Raw genomic sequence first — 13,470 nt, forward strand, 5'->3', positions numbered from 1 at the left:
TGGTGTCCCCTCTGCTGGTGCAGGCCCGGGCACGGTCCGTCACACAGGGAGGGTGCAGTGGAAGTGGGCATGGCCAGGGGTATGTTGGGCAGGGCCGCCCAGAGGATTCAGGGGGCCTGGGGTCTTCAGCGGCGGGGGGCCCCTGCAGGGCCCGGGGCAAATTGCCCCACTTGCCCCCTCCCGGGCAGCCCTGATGCTGGGTCCCTGCTCTCAGCCGGGCTCCCACAGCCCCCCAGCCTTGGTGGAAAATAGTTCCTGAAGGGAGCTCTGATGAAGGGCAGCATCACTGATCCGTTTCCTCTATCTGGGAAGTGTGAGTTACACCACAGCTGGCACCAGGGGTCAGGGGCTGCGAATTGTATGGGCCCATAGTGCCCGGGCTCCAGCAATATTCAGGGCCTGGTTCCACCAATGTTTGGGGTCGGGTCTCTCCCCTGGCCCCACCTGCCGCCCCCACACACCAGCCCCCACTTGCTGCCCCCGGCCCCTCCCAGCCTGCAGCTCCACCTGACTCTGCTCTGCCCGCGTCCGACATCAACTGCTGCCGCACGGTCCTGGTGCCTCACCATCCATTAGTGGCAGGGCAGGCTGCCCCGCCCCTGCCCTTCTGCCTCGGACCCTCCCCTTTTCCAGCAGGATCCTCCACCAGCACAGGGGATCCCCCCCGCCCATGCTTCTGCCCCATGCTGGGCAAGGGGCAGCCCCATCCCCCACCCCAGTGAGGCTACAGTGAGGGGCAGTGGCAGGGGAAGAGGCGCATGTGTGATGGCAGCGCCCCCCACCCCGGCACCCACCACAGGGGAGGCGAGGGGGCTTCTTCAGGAGCACTGCCAGCTTTTCTGCCGCCCTAGGCGGCGGAAAGTCCCACCCCCAAATGCCGCCCGCCACAGAGGCGGCGGAAGGTCTCGCCGCCGAAATACCGCTGCAGTCGCCACCCCCCAAATTGTAGCGCCCTAGGTGACTGCCTAGGTCGCCTAATGAGTTGCGCCGGCCCTGGGCTTCTTGGACCTGAGAGGGGCCCTAGGAGCACATGTGGGGTGAGTGTGCTGCCAGGGGGGAGAGGGGCCCCCTCCCCCAGAGCTCACTGCTGCCAGCAGGGAGAGGACTGGGGGGGAGTCCTCCTCTCTGGCCTCAGCTCCAGGGCAGCCTGTCTGCACCCCAAACTCATCCCCAGCCCTGCCCCACCCCAGAGCCCACACCCCCAGCCAGATTCCTCCCCCCCAGATCCCAACCCTCTGCCCTAGCCCTGAGCCCCTCCCACACCCCAAACCCCTCTTCCCCCGCTGGAGCCCTCACCCCACACCCCAGCCCTCTGCCCTAGCCTTGCACCCCCTCCCATCCCCAAACTCCCTCCCAGAGCCTGCACCCCTCACCCCCTCCTATACCCCCACCCCCAGCCCAGAGTCTGCACCTAAACTCCGTCCCAGAGCCTGCACCCCAACCCCTTCCTACACACCCTCTCTTGCCCCCAAACTCCCCCCCAGAGCCTGCACCCCCACCCCCTCCTGCACCCCCCAACCCCCTCCTGCACCCGCCACCCCTTGCCCCAGCCCAGAGCCTGCACCCCTCACTCCCTCCTGCACTCCAGACACCCTCCCCCACCCAAACTCCCTCCCAGAGCCTGCACCCCTCCTGCACCCTAATCCCCAGCCCCAGCCCAGGGCCTGAACCCCAGACCTCCTCCCCCCACCCAAACTCCCTCCCAGAGCCTTAGGCAGGTGGGGGGCATAGTTGGGGGGGGGTTCTGGGCACCACCAAAATTTCTACAAACCTGCCACCCCTGCAAGGGTGGCTCTGGCCCTGCCTGGTCGTTTAGAATCACAGCCACTGCCCTCTGGGGCATGATCTGGACAGGACTCCAGCATCAGTCCTAAATGTGCCAGTGGCACAAGGCATCTCCAGTCACAACAAAGAGAAAGAGCTAGCTGCATCTCTCTTCAGCCATGCAACACAAATCCCCTCTTTCAAAACAAGTGAGCGCTGGTGCCACAGCTCTGTCCCATCACAGACCGGACCACAGAGAATTTATGCGTCCACGATGGACCCCAAATCCAAATGCCAACAATGGTGCCCACAGCAGCATCCACCCAGGGTGGCACAGCGGCAGGCTGCAGGCTGGCCAGATTCCACCACATCACACCCAGGACAAACTCATAGGGCATCTTCACAGCAGCCCCGAACACCTGCAAAGTCTCAGCCCCTGAATGCTGCTGACTCTGGGGATGGGATTTAAACCAGCACTGATGCCCAGCTTGCAAATACTAGTGACTTGCAGCTGCCCACTAACAAAACGTGCAACCCTAACCTCCCTCTCCCGGGTCCCAAGCAGAGCCACTTCCATTCACCCCCAGCCCCAAGCTAGAACATGGCAGGGACTCAGCACCTGCCCAGCAAGGCCATTCAGCCCCCAGCTGCTGCCGTTCTACACTGATCACTCCTTCCTCCCTTAACAGGGGGGGTCGAGTTACAACAAATCTCCTTCAAAAATCAGCAGCCCCAGCCCAGCCAATCCCCAGAGTGGGAGATGCAGTAACCAGCCCAGTTACCTCCTAAATGAACAGGTTCTAGCGGGCAAAATTCAATGGCAAAGCTTGGTGCTCACCTGCAAGCAGCACACTCCAGACAGCTCAGAGCCTCTGTGAACTCGCCTGGGAATGTTTGGAAAGAAATCAACCAGTCTTAAAGGTACAGGCCCCCTTTCCCTAGCAAATGACGAAGAAGAGCTGTTTGCACGCCTGCGCCCAACTCTCTTTGGATAAAGGCACCTGGGGTCCCCTCTGGGCTGGGCAAGGGAGACAGAGTTGAATGGTTTTGAGTTTAATGACTCAGTCCGGCTCCTGAGGGGGGAGGAAATCCTATACGTAGCCATAGGCTTAGGAGCTCTAGCGGGGGAAAGCCAGGGAGTGACAAATCCATGGTCGTGCTATGGAGCCTGCATGTATCCAGCTATCGCCCAAGGGCTTGCGGAGGCCCCTGAACTAACCCAGTGTGGAAAAAGCTGCCCAAAGAAACTTGCATGGCAGATACATCTAGCTACCAAGAGCCTAAGCCAGGGGAAGACCAAATCAGGACCACCAGAGCCTTTTTAGTGGACAGCTGGGCATGCCAGGACTGGGAGCATCGGTCCCGCTGGGACTCAGGGGTCAGCCCCATGGCAGGCACCCTGGGACTGAAGCCCCTTTCTCCCTTACCCACAGGGCTAAACCTGCGAGTCCCAGCGCGCCTCCCAATTAAGGATGGGGTCTAAATTAGCTGTTCCTGCTCAAGAAAGAGGTTTTGGAGTCATGGTGGCTACTTCTCTGAAAACATCTGCTCGATGGGCAGCGGCAGTGGAAACCGCTCAGAGAAGCATGTTAGGAAGCATTAGGAGAAGGATAGAGAATAAAGGAGAAACGAACAGAACGCCACTATATCAACCCCATAAGCGGTTCCCAAAAGAAGGAGATGAGTTCGTGGAGGATTGGTCCCTCAATGGTTATTAGCGAAGACGGTCAGGGGCAGGAGCCCATGCTCTGCAGGTCCCAAAACCTCCAGCTGCCAGAAGGTGGGGGAGGGGGCGACTCAGTCAAAACTGCCCTCTTCTCTTCGTCCCCTCGTGGATCTCTGGCACAGGACACTGTCAGAAGAGAGGCTCTTGCAGCAGATGGAGCACTGGTCTGACCCACTTTGTCCGCTCTCTGAAGGGACCAGTGGCAGGAGTAGCCAGGTGGGCTGTTTCTGCCTTCAGGCAGGTGATGTGACACGCTGTCCTGCAGCTGAACTGAAGTGTGCTGTGAGGTGGCAGAGAACAGGGAGCTGGCAGGGGCAGGGGCAGGGGCTTTCACGAGGAGCCTTCTTAGTGCAGCCGGCAGCGTGTCAGTCTCATAATCTGGAGGGCCTGAGTTTGATCCTCAGAGAAGACCGGCTGAGCCGTTTGCCATGGCCCTTGGCCCTTCTGGCTGACCATCCCCTGCGGTCAGCTGGACTGCAGAGGTTCCTGTGCTGCGCTTTACCACGGGGGGCAGGGCGGGTCCCACACATTTGAGCAGCAAGTGCCAAGGGCCTAGTATGGCTTCTCCCTGATGGTCTAGTGGTCCAGATTCAGTGTTTTCATCACTGTAGCCCAGGTTCAATTCCCCAGCAGGGAACCTTTGGCAGCCTAAAGCCTGTTTTCATGCACTGGCCTTTCAATTTAGTGTATTCTAAAGTCTTCTTTCTCCTTTTCCAGTGTCTTTCTTTTCTCCTTCGTTCACCTTCCCCCGTCCTGCCTTTCAAACTCTAATGTCCTCCAGGGCCTGCTCTCAAAGGGCCTTTGACCTGTCCTCTGGCCGCTCCTGGCATCGCCGGCCGTCTCACACATGGCCCTGTCAGGTGGCAGAGAACAGGAGCTGGCAGTGGCAGAAGCTTTTTGTGAGGCACCAACTTAGCACAGCTGGCAGCGTATCCATCTCATAACCAGATGATCCCAAGTTCGATCCTCAGAGAAGGTGGGTTGAGGCCATGGCTCTGGTGGACCTGGGGTTAGTTGGAGTGCAGAGGTTCAGTGGTGGTGCTTGGGGCTGGGCATGGCCCACATGGATGAGTAGAAGCTGCCCAAAGTCTTGCTGGGATTTCTCCTGGATGGTCTAAGGGCCAGGTTTTGGCGTTTTCACTACTGGGACCTGGGTTCGAGCCCCAGTCAGGGAAGCCTGACCCCTTTGGAAGCTGGCTGCCAAAGGCTGCTTTCTGCCTGTGGCCAGTGGGTCCCAGTTTGTTGTCTCCCCTTTTCAAGTGTCTTTTTCATTTCTCCTTCATTCTCCTTCCCTCATCCTTCCTTTCAAACTCCATCCTCCAGGGCCTACTTTTGAAGGGCCTTTGAGTTGTCCTCTTGCCTCTCTTCACCCTGCCATCTGTCTCACACATGTTCCTAGTTGGTCTCGGACCTGGGCATAGAGGGAGCCCCTCGCCCCCCTCCTCCCTGGTGGTTTAGTGGTCAAGTTTCTGCGCTCTCACTGCTACAGTTTCTGCATGGGTTCTGCAAGATCTGGACCCCAGTTTGATTTCCTATCACTGTGTAATCCACCAAATCGCACTTTGCGCAAAGCTTTATGATGCAATGTTAATGGTGATTAAACCTGTCAACTTCCGTCAGTTCAAGTCATCACTGCAACACAGAGTTCAAAAGCTTTCTTTCAGAAGTGTCTGCCAATTACAATGGCCTGTTGGGTCATAATGACATCGCTGGCTGAGCACAGGGCAAGTACTAAGAAGGCTGTGGGAAATTCAAGTTCATATGAAGAATATCTACAGAACATTCCATGGAAAAAGGCGTTTTTGAGAGGTTCGCAAGTATGAGCATCCGGGACTTTTTTGTTGATTTAATAGAACTAGAGAAGTTCATGGAGGATCAGTCCCTCAATGGCTATTAGCCAGGATGGGCAGGGATGGTGTCCCTAGCCTCTGTTTGCCAGAAGTTGGAAATGGGCGACAGGGGGTGGATCACTTGGTGATTACCTGTTCTGTTCATTCCTTATGAAGCACCTGACATTGGCCACTGTTGGAAGACAGGATACTGGGCTAAATGGACCTTTGGTCTGACCCAGTATGGCCATTCTTTCGCTCTTATGTACTTAAATGATTTCAACTTAAAGCTACAGGGGTAAAATCACAATGTAGTTGATCTCCACAGCAGTGTCACTTCATTTCAAAACAAACTGAGTCTTTTCAAAAGTGATTTGGAAACTGGGGAGATGTTGCTTTTCCCAACACTGCTAAGCTGCCTGGACACTGCAGATGTGAGCCAGATGGCATCATCTCTGAACAGGCTCCTTCAAAACTTCCAGCAGAGATTTCAAGAATTTGAAAGTGTTAACAACATCTTCCTGTTTGTAAGGAACCCATTTGTGGTACAAGCAAATTGCATTTGGTGTGATCAAGCAAAAGCATTCTTTCCAGATGACGAAAAAGCAAAACTACAACTGGAGCTTACTGATTTACAATCAGATGAAGTGCTTAAGATGAGGCACACTAAAACTACATCTGAAACTTTCTGGACAGCCCTTGTGCTGGACTCCACGTATCCACACTTGAGGAAGATGGCATTTAACATTTTGACTATGTTTGGCTCGACTGTGTGAGTCAGCATTCTCAACAATGAACAACATTAAATCGCATAATTGCTCCATTCTGGCTGATAATAATCTGTGCAGAAGCTGGGAATGGACAACAGGGGTGGATCACTTGATGATTACCTGTTCTGCCCATTCTGTCTGAAGCACCTGTCATTGGCCATTGTCGGTAGACAGGATACTGGGCTAGATGGACCTTGGTCTGACCCAGCCTGGCCATTCCTATGTTTTCATGTGCAACTGCCTCCGTCTTGCCTTGACTAAACTCACTCAAAACTTCCAGACCCTTGTCTAGCAAAGGACCTGCCACTTTTCCCTCTGATGGCGAGTAGTATAATTTGTGTATTATTCACGCATATTTTATTTTAAATTTGTATTGCTGTATAAAATTACATTTGCAGTAGTAATACTACAGTAATAACAGGTATTTCACAGTAATTATTCATGATTCTTTTGCTTTATACACATGTAGGTGGGTGTGTATTTGGGAAGACTTGAATCACAAAAGATAAAGACTTCATGTGTACTAAGTGTTATTTTCTTTCAAACTCTGATAATTATGTTAAATAAACCACAAAAGGCTGAAAAGTTTTGAATATGTTTATCTGTCTATATACCGATATGCCAACAATAATTGTATTTGACAAAACTCATTCAAAATTTAAATAGTTGTCTGAAAGTGTTTTAATGCTAATATTTGCATCTCTTTGACATTTTATCTATGTACTTTCTCAACCTCTCAGATGTAATTTATTACATCTTTCTTGGAGATTGTTTTTAGGTTATACAGTGGTTTGGTTTAATTTTCATTTAATGCACTAGAAATATAAGCAATAGTCCCCAGGTATATTTCACAGCATTGTATGGGTGTGTTGAACAGGGGCACTTGCAGTGTTAAAAAGGTTTCTTTGGAGTCCGGACCTTGACTATAGCTTGGCCAAGAAATTTGGCCCTTGACAAAAAATAATTGACTACCCCCAGCTTCCTAGAGACAAACCCTGAGTCGCTGAGGTGGGCAGGAGAGAGACCCAGCGGTGGGGTGGAGAGGAGGGAGTGGGGAAGGGGCTCGGACATGGTAGTGCTGGGTACTGTGTAAACCCCAGGGGACTCGGGGGCCAGCAGAGTCCCAGCCCTCCGGTGCAGGAGGGACCCACTGCTGGGGTGAGGTGGGTGATACCAGAAGCAGGAGAGTTCTCTCCTCAAGGTGCAGAAGGGTGACACCCCACAAGGGGGCCACCAGGGGTCAACAATCCCCTGGACTCAGTTCTCTTCCAGGTAAGAGAAACAGACTTGAGGCTCCAGGTCTCCCTGCTCCTCCCTTGCCTGCATGGACTGCTGCTTCCAGCTTCCCTCTGGAGCAGACGCTGCTCCCTGCCCCATGCCCCTGCCCCCTCTGAGCCCCAGCAGGGCTGCTAGCCTGCGCTGAACAAGGGCCATGTCCACCCCGCTCTGAGGAGAGGACCCTGGAGAAGGCCTTGCTGGGGTTTGCCGGTATTGTTACATAAATACATTGAAGGAACATGGGCCACACTGACAGGCTGGGGGTGTCTATCCTGGGAAGCAGTTACTCTGAAAGGGACTTAGGGGTCATGATGGATAATCAGCTGAACATGAGCTCCCAGACCCAGTTAGAGCTGCCAACTTCCTACTCTCACAAAACTGATGAACACCCTTGCCCTGCCCTCTACCCGCCCCTCCGCTGAGGCCCCGCCCCTTCTCTGAGGCCCTGCCCCCACTCACTCCATTCCCCCGCCCCTGTCACTTGCTCTCCCCACCTTCACTCATTCGCTCATTTTCACCAGGCTGGCTCAGGGGGTTGGGGTCTGGGAGGGGGTGAGGGCTCCGGCTGGGGCTGCGGGCTCTGGGATGGGGCCAGAAATGAGGAGTCCAGGCTGCAGGAGGGGGCTCCAGGATGAGGCAGTGGGTTGGGATGCGGGAGTGGGTGAGGGCTCCAGCTGGGGGTGTGGGCTCTGGGGTGGGACTGGGACCAAGGGCTTTGGGGTGCAGGAGGGGGCTCTGGGCTGGGAGATGGAGCTAAGGGGTTGGGAGTATGGGAGGGGGCCCCAGGCTGAGGCAGGGGGTTGGGGTGTGGGAGGGGGTATGGGCAATTTCGTAGCTGGGGGGGAGCGGGGCAGTGGCCGCTCCCCCACTGAGCACAAGTGGCACCTTGTCAATTTCTTGGCGCCTTTTTAATTTTTACTCACCCGGCGGCGCTCTGGTGTGGGGTTAGGGATGAGGGATTTGGGGGGCAGGAGGGGGCTCCAGGATGGGGCTGAGGGGTTCAGAGTGCAGGAGGGGGTGTGAGGGCTCCAGCTGCGGATGCAGGCTCTGGGGTGGGGCTGGGGATGAGGAGTTTGGGGTGCGGGAGGGTGCTGGGATCAAGGTGTTCGGAGGGCGGGAGGGGGATCAGGGCTGGGACAGGGGGTTGGGACATGGGAGAGGGTCAGGGGTGCAGACTCCAGGCGGCGATTACCTCAGGCAGCTCCCGGAAGCAGCAGCATGTCCTCTCTCCAGCTCCTACATGGAGGTGCAGCCAGGCAGCCATGATTCCCGGCCAATGGGAGCTGCAGAGCTGGTGCTTGGGGGGGGGGTAGTGAGCCAAGCCCCCTAGCTGCCCTGACACCTAGGAGCCAGAGGGGGGACATGCCACTGCTTCCGGGAGCTGCACGGAGCCATGGCAGGCAGGGAGCCTGCCTTAGCCCTGCTGCGCCACCAACTGGACTTTTAACAGCCCAGTCAGGGGTTCTGATTGCAGCCGCCAGGGCCCCTTTTCGACTGGACATTCCTGGACCCAGTGTGATGCTGTGGCTAACAGGGCTAATATGATCCTTGGATGTATACTTAGGGGAGTACCACTTAAGGTGCATTACCACATTAGTGAGACCATTACCAGAGAATATTGAAAAATTAGAAATGGTTAGACAAGAGCCACGAGACTGATGGGAGGTCTGGACTGTACTAAAGAAACTCCATCTACTGAGTGAACCAAGAGAAAGTTACAAGCGAGATATACCGACATTGGGAGACAATTTTTGACAGTAGAGGGCCCTTTAATCGTGCACACAAAGGCACCACATGACCCACGGCTGGAAGCTGAAGTTAGACTAATTCAGGCTAGACATAAGGTGCAGATGCTTAACAGAGCGGGTGATTAACTGTCTACTGGCACAGGTCACTTAGCGACATGGAGCTGCTCCACCGTTTGTAGTGTAACTAACGCTCAGACGATTCTCTCAGCGATCTGCTTGACCTCAACCAGACATGCTGGGCTCAATGCAAGGATCCTCGGATGAGGCTCTCTGGCTTGTGGTCTGCAGGAGGTTAGACTAGACAGCTGGGGTGGGAGTGGAGAGGGAATTGATGCATGTGAAAGGAGACCATGTGCCCAAGCAGGCCCCAAACCAGCCAATCTAAGTACCTGAGTGTGCACTTGTTCATGCAGAATATGGAGCTGCATAGGGGGTGACCCTGGTGCTCCCCACCACCACAGACACCACACTGTGGAGAGCCAGGAGGAGAGAGGGGACTGACAGGGCCATTTTGTCTTCCTGGATTCTGGCTGGAGAAGGGGAAGTTTGCAGGGGCGCCAGAATAGGGGGGACCAGAGGGCCATGGCCCATCCACTTTTTGCTACAGGCCCCGCCCCTCCTCTTCCCCACGAGGCCTCCCCCCACACCACCCCCCGGCCAGACTGGCAGCTAGAGCCTGGCCAGGGAGCCTGGGCAAGTGGGGTGTTGTGCCATGGAACCTCCCCCTGCCCGTGGTGGTGGGGGGCAGAGAGCAGCCCCCAGCCTGCGTCCCCACCCCCGTGGCCCGCCCCACCCAGGGCAGGTGGAGGGTCCATGGCTCCCCACAGCTGCCCATTGGGTTCTTACCAAGGCTGGGCTGCGACCCCCTAGCCTGAGCAGCTGGTGAGCAGCTGTGGGGAGCCACAGACCCTCCACCTGCCCTGGGCGGGGACATGAGCCAGGCCTGCTCTCGGCCCCCCTACCCTGCTTAAGCGTCCAGTTTGGCCGGGGAGGGGGCCTGGGGCAGAAGAGGCGGGGTGGGGGCAGGGCCAAAGGGGGAGGGGGACCCACTTTTGGGAAGGCTCCACCACCCCTGGAAGCTGAGTCTCCCTTTGCCCTGGGAGAAGAGGGAGAGCTGGAGATGGTAGGTTCTGCCTCTGCCCCTCCTCGCCCCCCTGGGGGGCAGCCAGCCTGGGGACAGATCTCCCAGTGGGAGGCAGATGGGGGACTCACAGTTTGGACAATCCTCCTCCCTGCCATTTGGAGCCCCCAGACTCCCGAGCCAGATACCAGCGCCCCCAGCTGTTCCCACATCAGTCTCTGGCCTGGTGCGTGCCCGTGAAGAGGCAGGAGAAGGGGAGCGCACGGAGAGAACCTCGCTGGACTAAGCGGAGGAGGGGGAGCTTTGCTTTTACATGCCACGGCAGGGGCCTGTGCTAGTGTAAGCGGGGGAATGTCCCGCTAGTGTGGGGAACTTTCCTGGCTTATACACGACCCTGGTGGAATTGGCTGGCGAAAGGATCTGAGTCCTCGCTCCCACTCCCTTTACCTAGAGCCCTGCCTGACCTCAAGGGCTCCCCTTCCACTCTCCTGTGTGGCAGAGTCCTCGGAACCCCAACAAGGCTGGGCCTAGGATTCCTGGGGAGCTCGACCCCCCCACCTCCTCATGGTCACTTAGGGCAGGGGCTAGAGTGTCCCCACTCCGGGGGGCTCCCTCTGTACTGGATGCTTCAGTGACCCACTGATCATTCCATACAGTTCAAACAAATACAATTTATTAAACAGTAACTAAGTAAAAAATGGGAAAGGTGAAAGGAAAACCCATCACCCTGCTCTGCGGCCTGGGGACGGCACAACCAGCGTCTCTGGAACATCTGGGCAGTTCACAGTCTGCCCCTCCCAGGCCCAGGCCCCTGCCCAGGCCCTGGCTGTGCTGCAGGGACACTGCGGGTCAGACACTTGCTCTGGCGGTGGCCGCACACCCTCAGGCTCTAGGTGGCAGGACCCTTCTTCCCAGCGTCAGCCCCTCCCCCCCGAGGGGGTTACAATCTCCCTCAGCTGGCCCGCAAGGCCTCTTGGCTGGGGGTGTCTCCCTGCACTGGGCCCCCTGCCCAGGGTCCCCCCTCGCCCTTCCCATCTGCTCACCGCCCCCGGCTCCAGCCCCAGCCCCGGCTCCAGCCCCAGCTCCATTCTGCCTCAGCACAGCTCCCTGGGCTGCTCCTCTGGCTGCTCCACTCCTTAGCTCAGCCCTGCTCTGGCACAGGCAGCAGCAGCTCACATGGAGGACGGGACCCCCCTGGCCTCCTGACTCTCTCATTCGCCTGCCCTGTCAATCATAGAATCATAGAATATCAGGGTTGGAAGGGACCTCAGGAGGTCATCTAGTCCAACCCCCTGCTCAAAGCAGGACCAATTCCCAACTAAATCATCCCAGCCAGGGCTTTGTCAAGCCTGACCTTGAAAACCTCTAAGGAAGGAGACTCCACCACCTCCCTAGGTAACCCATTCCAGTGCTTCACCACCCTCCTAGTGAAAAAGTTTTTCCTAATATCCAACCTAGACCTCCCCCACTGCAACTTGAGACCATTACTCCTTGTTCTGTCATCTGCTACTGTAGCCTACAGGACTAACCTGCTTGCTTGCATATATATATCTTTTCTTATAGTTTAAGTATTTGGTTTATTGTAATAGGTTTGGCGGTAATGCAAGAGACCTATAGGCCATATCCTGTATGTTAAGCTAAGGCAAAGTTAGCATATCTATATTAAGACCTTTTACTCAGAGAGCAAAGTTGACCTATAGCTTGTTACCTAAATAGCTGAGTACCCACGCCGATGTCAATGCCCTTTTATTTAGACCAATAGACAATGGAGAATGGCATAGGAGGGTTTTCAATGTTGTACCCACAGACTTAACAAGTACACCACAAGAGACTGATGTGTGTACATACCTGTCATCAATACGCACATACATATTAGCCTATGGGGTAAGTGTACTCTAATATTTCTGTGGGTGAGGGATAAAATTTGGGCATAAGAGGAAGGATTTCCGGCATTTGCCCTATAAAAGAGGTGACCCACCTCAATAGAGTATTCCGTTCTCACTTTATTCCATCTCCATTCTCACTTTACTCTATTCTCACTTACTTCCTCCACTCTCTCTAATCTATCTATCTACGATGACTGCTACTATTAGTAGCTGTACTTGTTCTTCTTAAACTTTAAGTTTCAAAGGAACTAGGCTAAGCTTGGTCTTTATTAGATTTTGATTTTAAGTTTAAGTTAGTCAAGTAAACCCTAAGTTCACTTTAATAGCTTGTAGCATTAGTTTCTTCTAAGCACTGCATCCCTCACTCAAGAACTGAGAAACCGGAACCGCAAGGCTGGTCCTGTGTCTCTTACCACCAGGTTATCAAGGACGGGTGTGAGTATATTAACCAAAGCCTTGTTGCGTATAATACTATATTATCATATGTATCTTTTGAATAACAGTAATGCCATTGTAACGTTGTAACTCTGGGTATTTTACCATTTACTATTTCATGGATTTTAATAAAAAGAGCTTCCTGTCACACCCCCGAGGGTCCTTTGTAAATTCTTTGGAGCCTGATTCGGGACAAGAACTTTTATCTTCTGATCAAACAGAGTGGTGAGCCTAAAACTCATATTATTAATATTAATAGTTTATTATTAATAATATTAATTAATACAATTAAATTAAATTCCCATATTATCCAAATTAATATTATCAGTACACCCTAAATCAGGCTACACTACTACTGAGAACAGTCTAGATCCATCCTCTTTGGAACCCCCTTTCAGGTAGTTGAAAGCAGCTATCAAATCCCCCCTCATTCTTCTCTTCTGCAGACTAAACAATCCCTCAGCCTCTCCTCATAAATCATGTGCTCCTGCCCCCTAATCATTTTTGTTGCCCTCCACTGGACTCTCAAATTTTTCCACATCCTTCTTGTAGTGTGGGGCCCAAAACTGGACACAGTACTTCAGATGAGGCCTCACCAATGCCGAAGAGAGGGAAATGATCATGTCCCTCGATCTGCTGGCAATGCCCCTACTTATACAGCCCAAAATGCCATTAGCCTTCTTGGCAACAAGGGCACACTGTTGACTCATATCCAGCTTCTTGTCCACTGTAACCCCTAGGTCCTTTTCTGCAGAACTGCTACCTAGCCACTCGGTCCCTAGTCTGTAGCAGTGCATGGGATTCTTCCGTCCTAAGTGTAGGACTCTGCACTTGTCCTTGTTGAACTTCATCAGATTTCCTTTGGCCCAATCCTCTAATTTGTCTAGGTCTCTCTGTATCCTATCCCTACCCTCCAGTGTATCTACCACTCCTCCCAGTTTAGTGTCATCTGC

General features: G+C 54.4%; 1 protein-coding gene across 2 annotated transcripts in view; it reads right to left on the minus strand.

Annotated features, from left to right (window-relative positions):
* RGS3 (regulator of G protein signaling 3) overlaps positions 1 to 2,641 on the minus strand; it is a 220,711-nt gene extending 218,070 nt beyond the window's left edge. The window contains exon 1 of one of the 2 annotated variants that reach the window (XM_054007250.1): positions 2,603 to 2,641. The gene's annotated coding sequence lies outside the window, so the exon portion shown is untranslated. The remainder of the gene's footprint in view (positions 1 to 2,602) is intronic. The other variant, XM_054007252.1, reaches the window with a different exon arrangement.
* Between the last annotated feature and the right edge of the window lie 10,829 nt (positions 2,642 to 13,470).

Source organism: Malaclemys terrapin, chromosome 17, assembly GCF_027887155.1.
Source record: "Malaclemys terrapin pileata isolate rMalTer1 chromosome 17, rMalTer1.hap1, whole genome shotgun sequence".
NCBI classification, from domain to species: domain Eukaryota; kingdom Metazoa; phylum Chordata; order Testudines; family Emydidae; genus Malaclemys; species Malaclemys terrapin.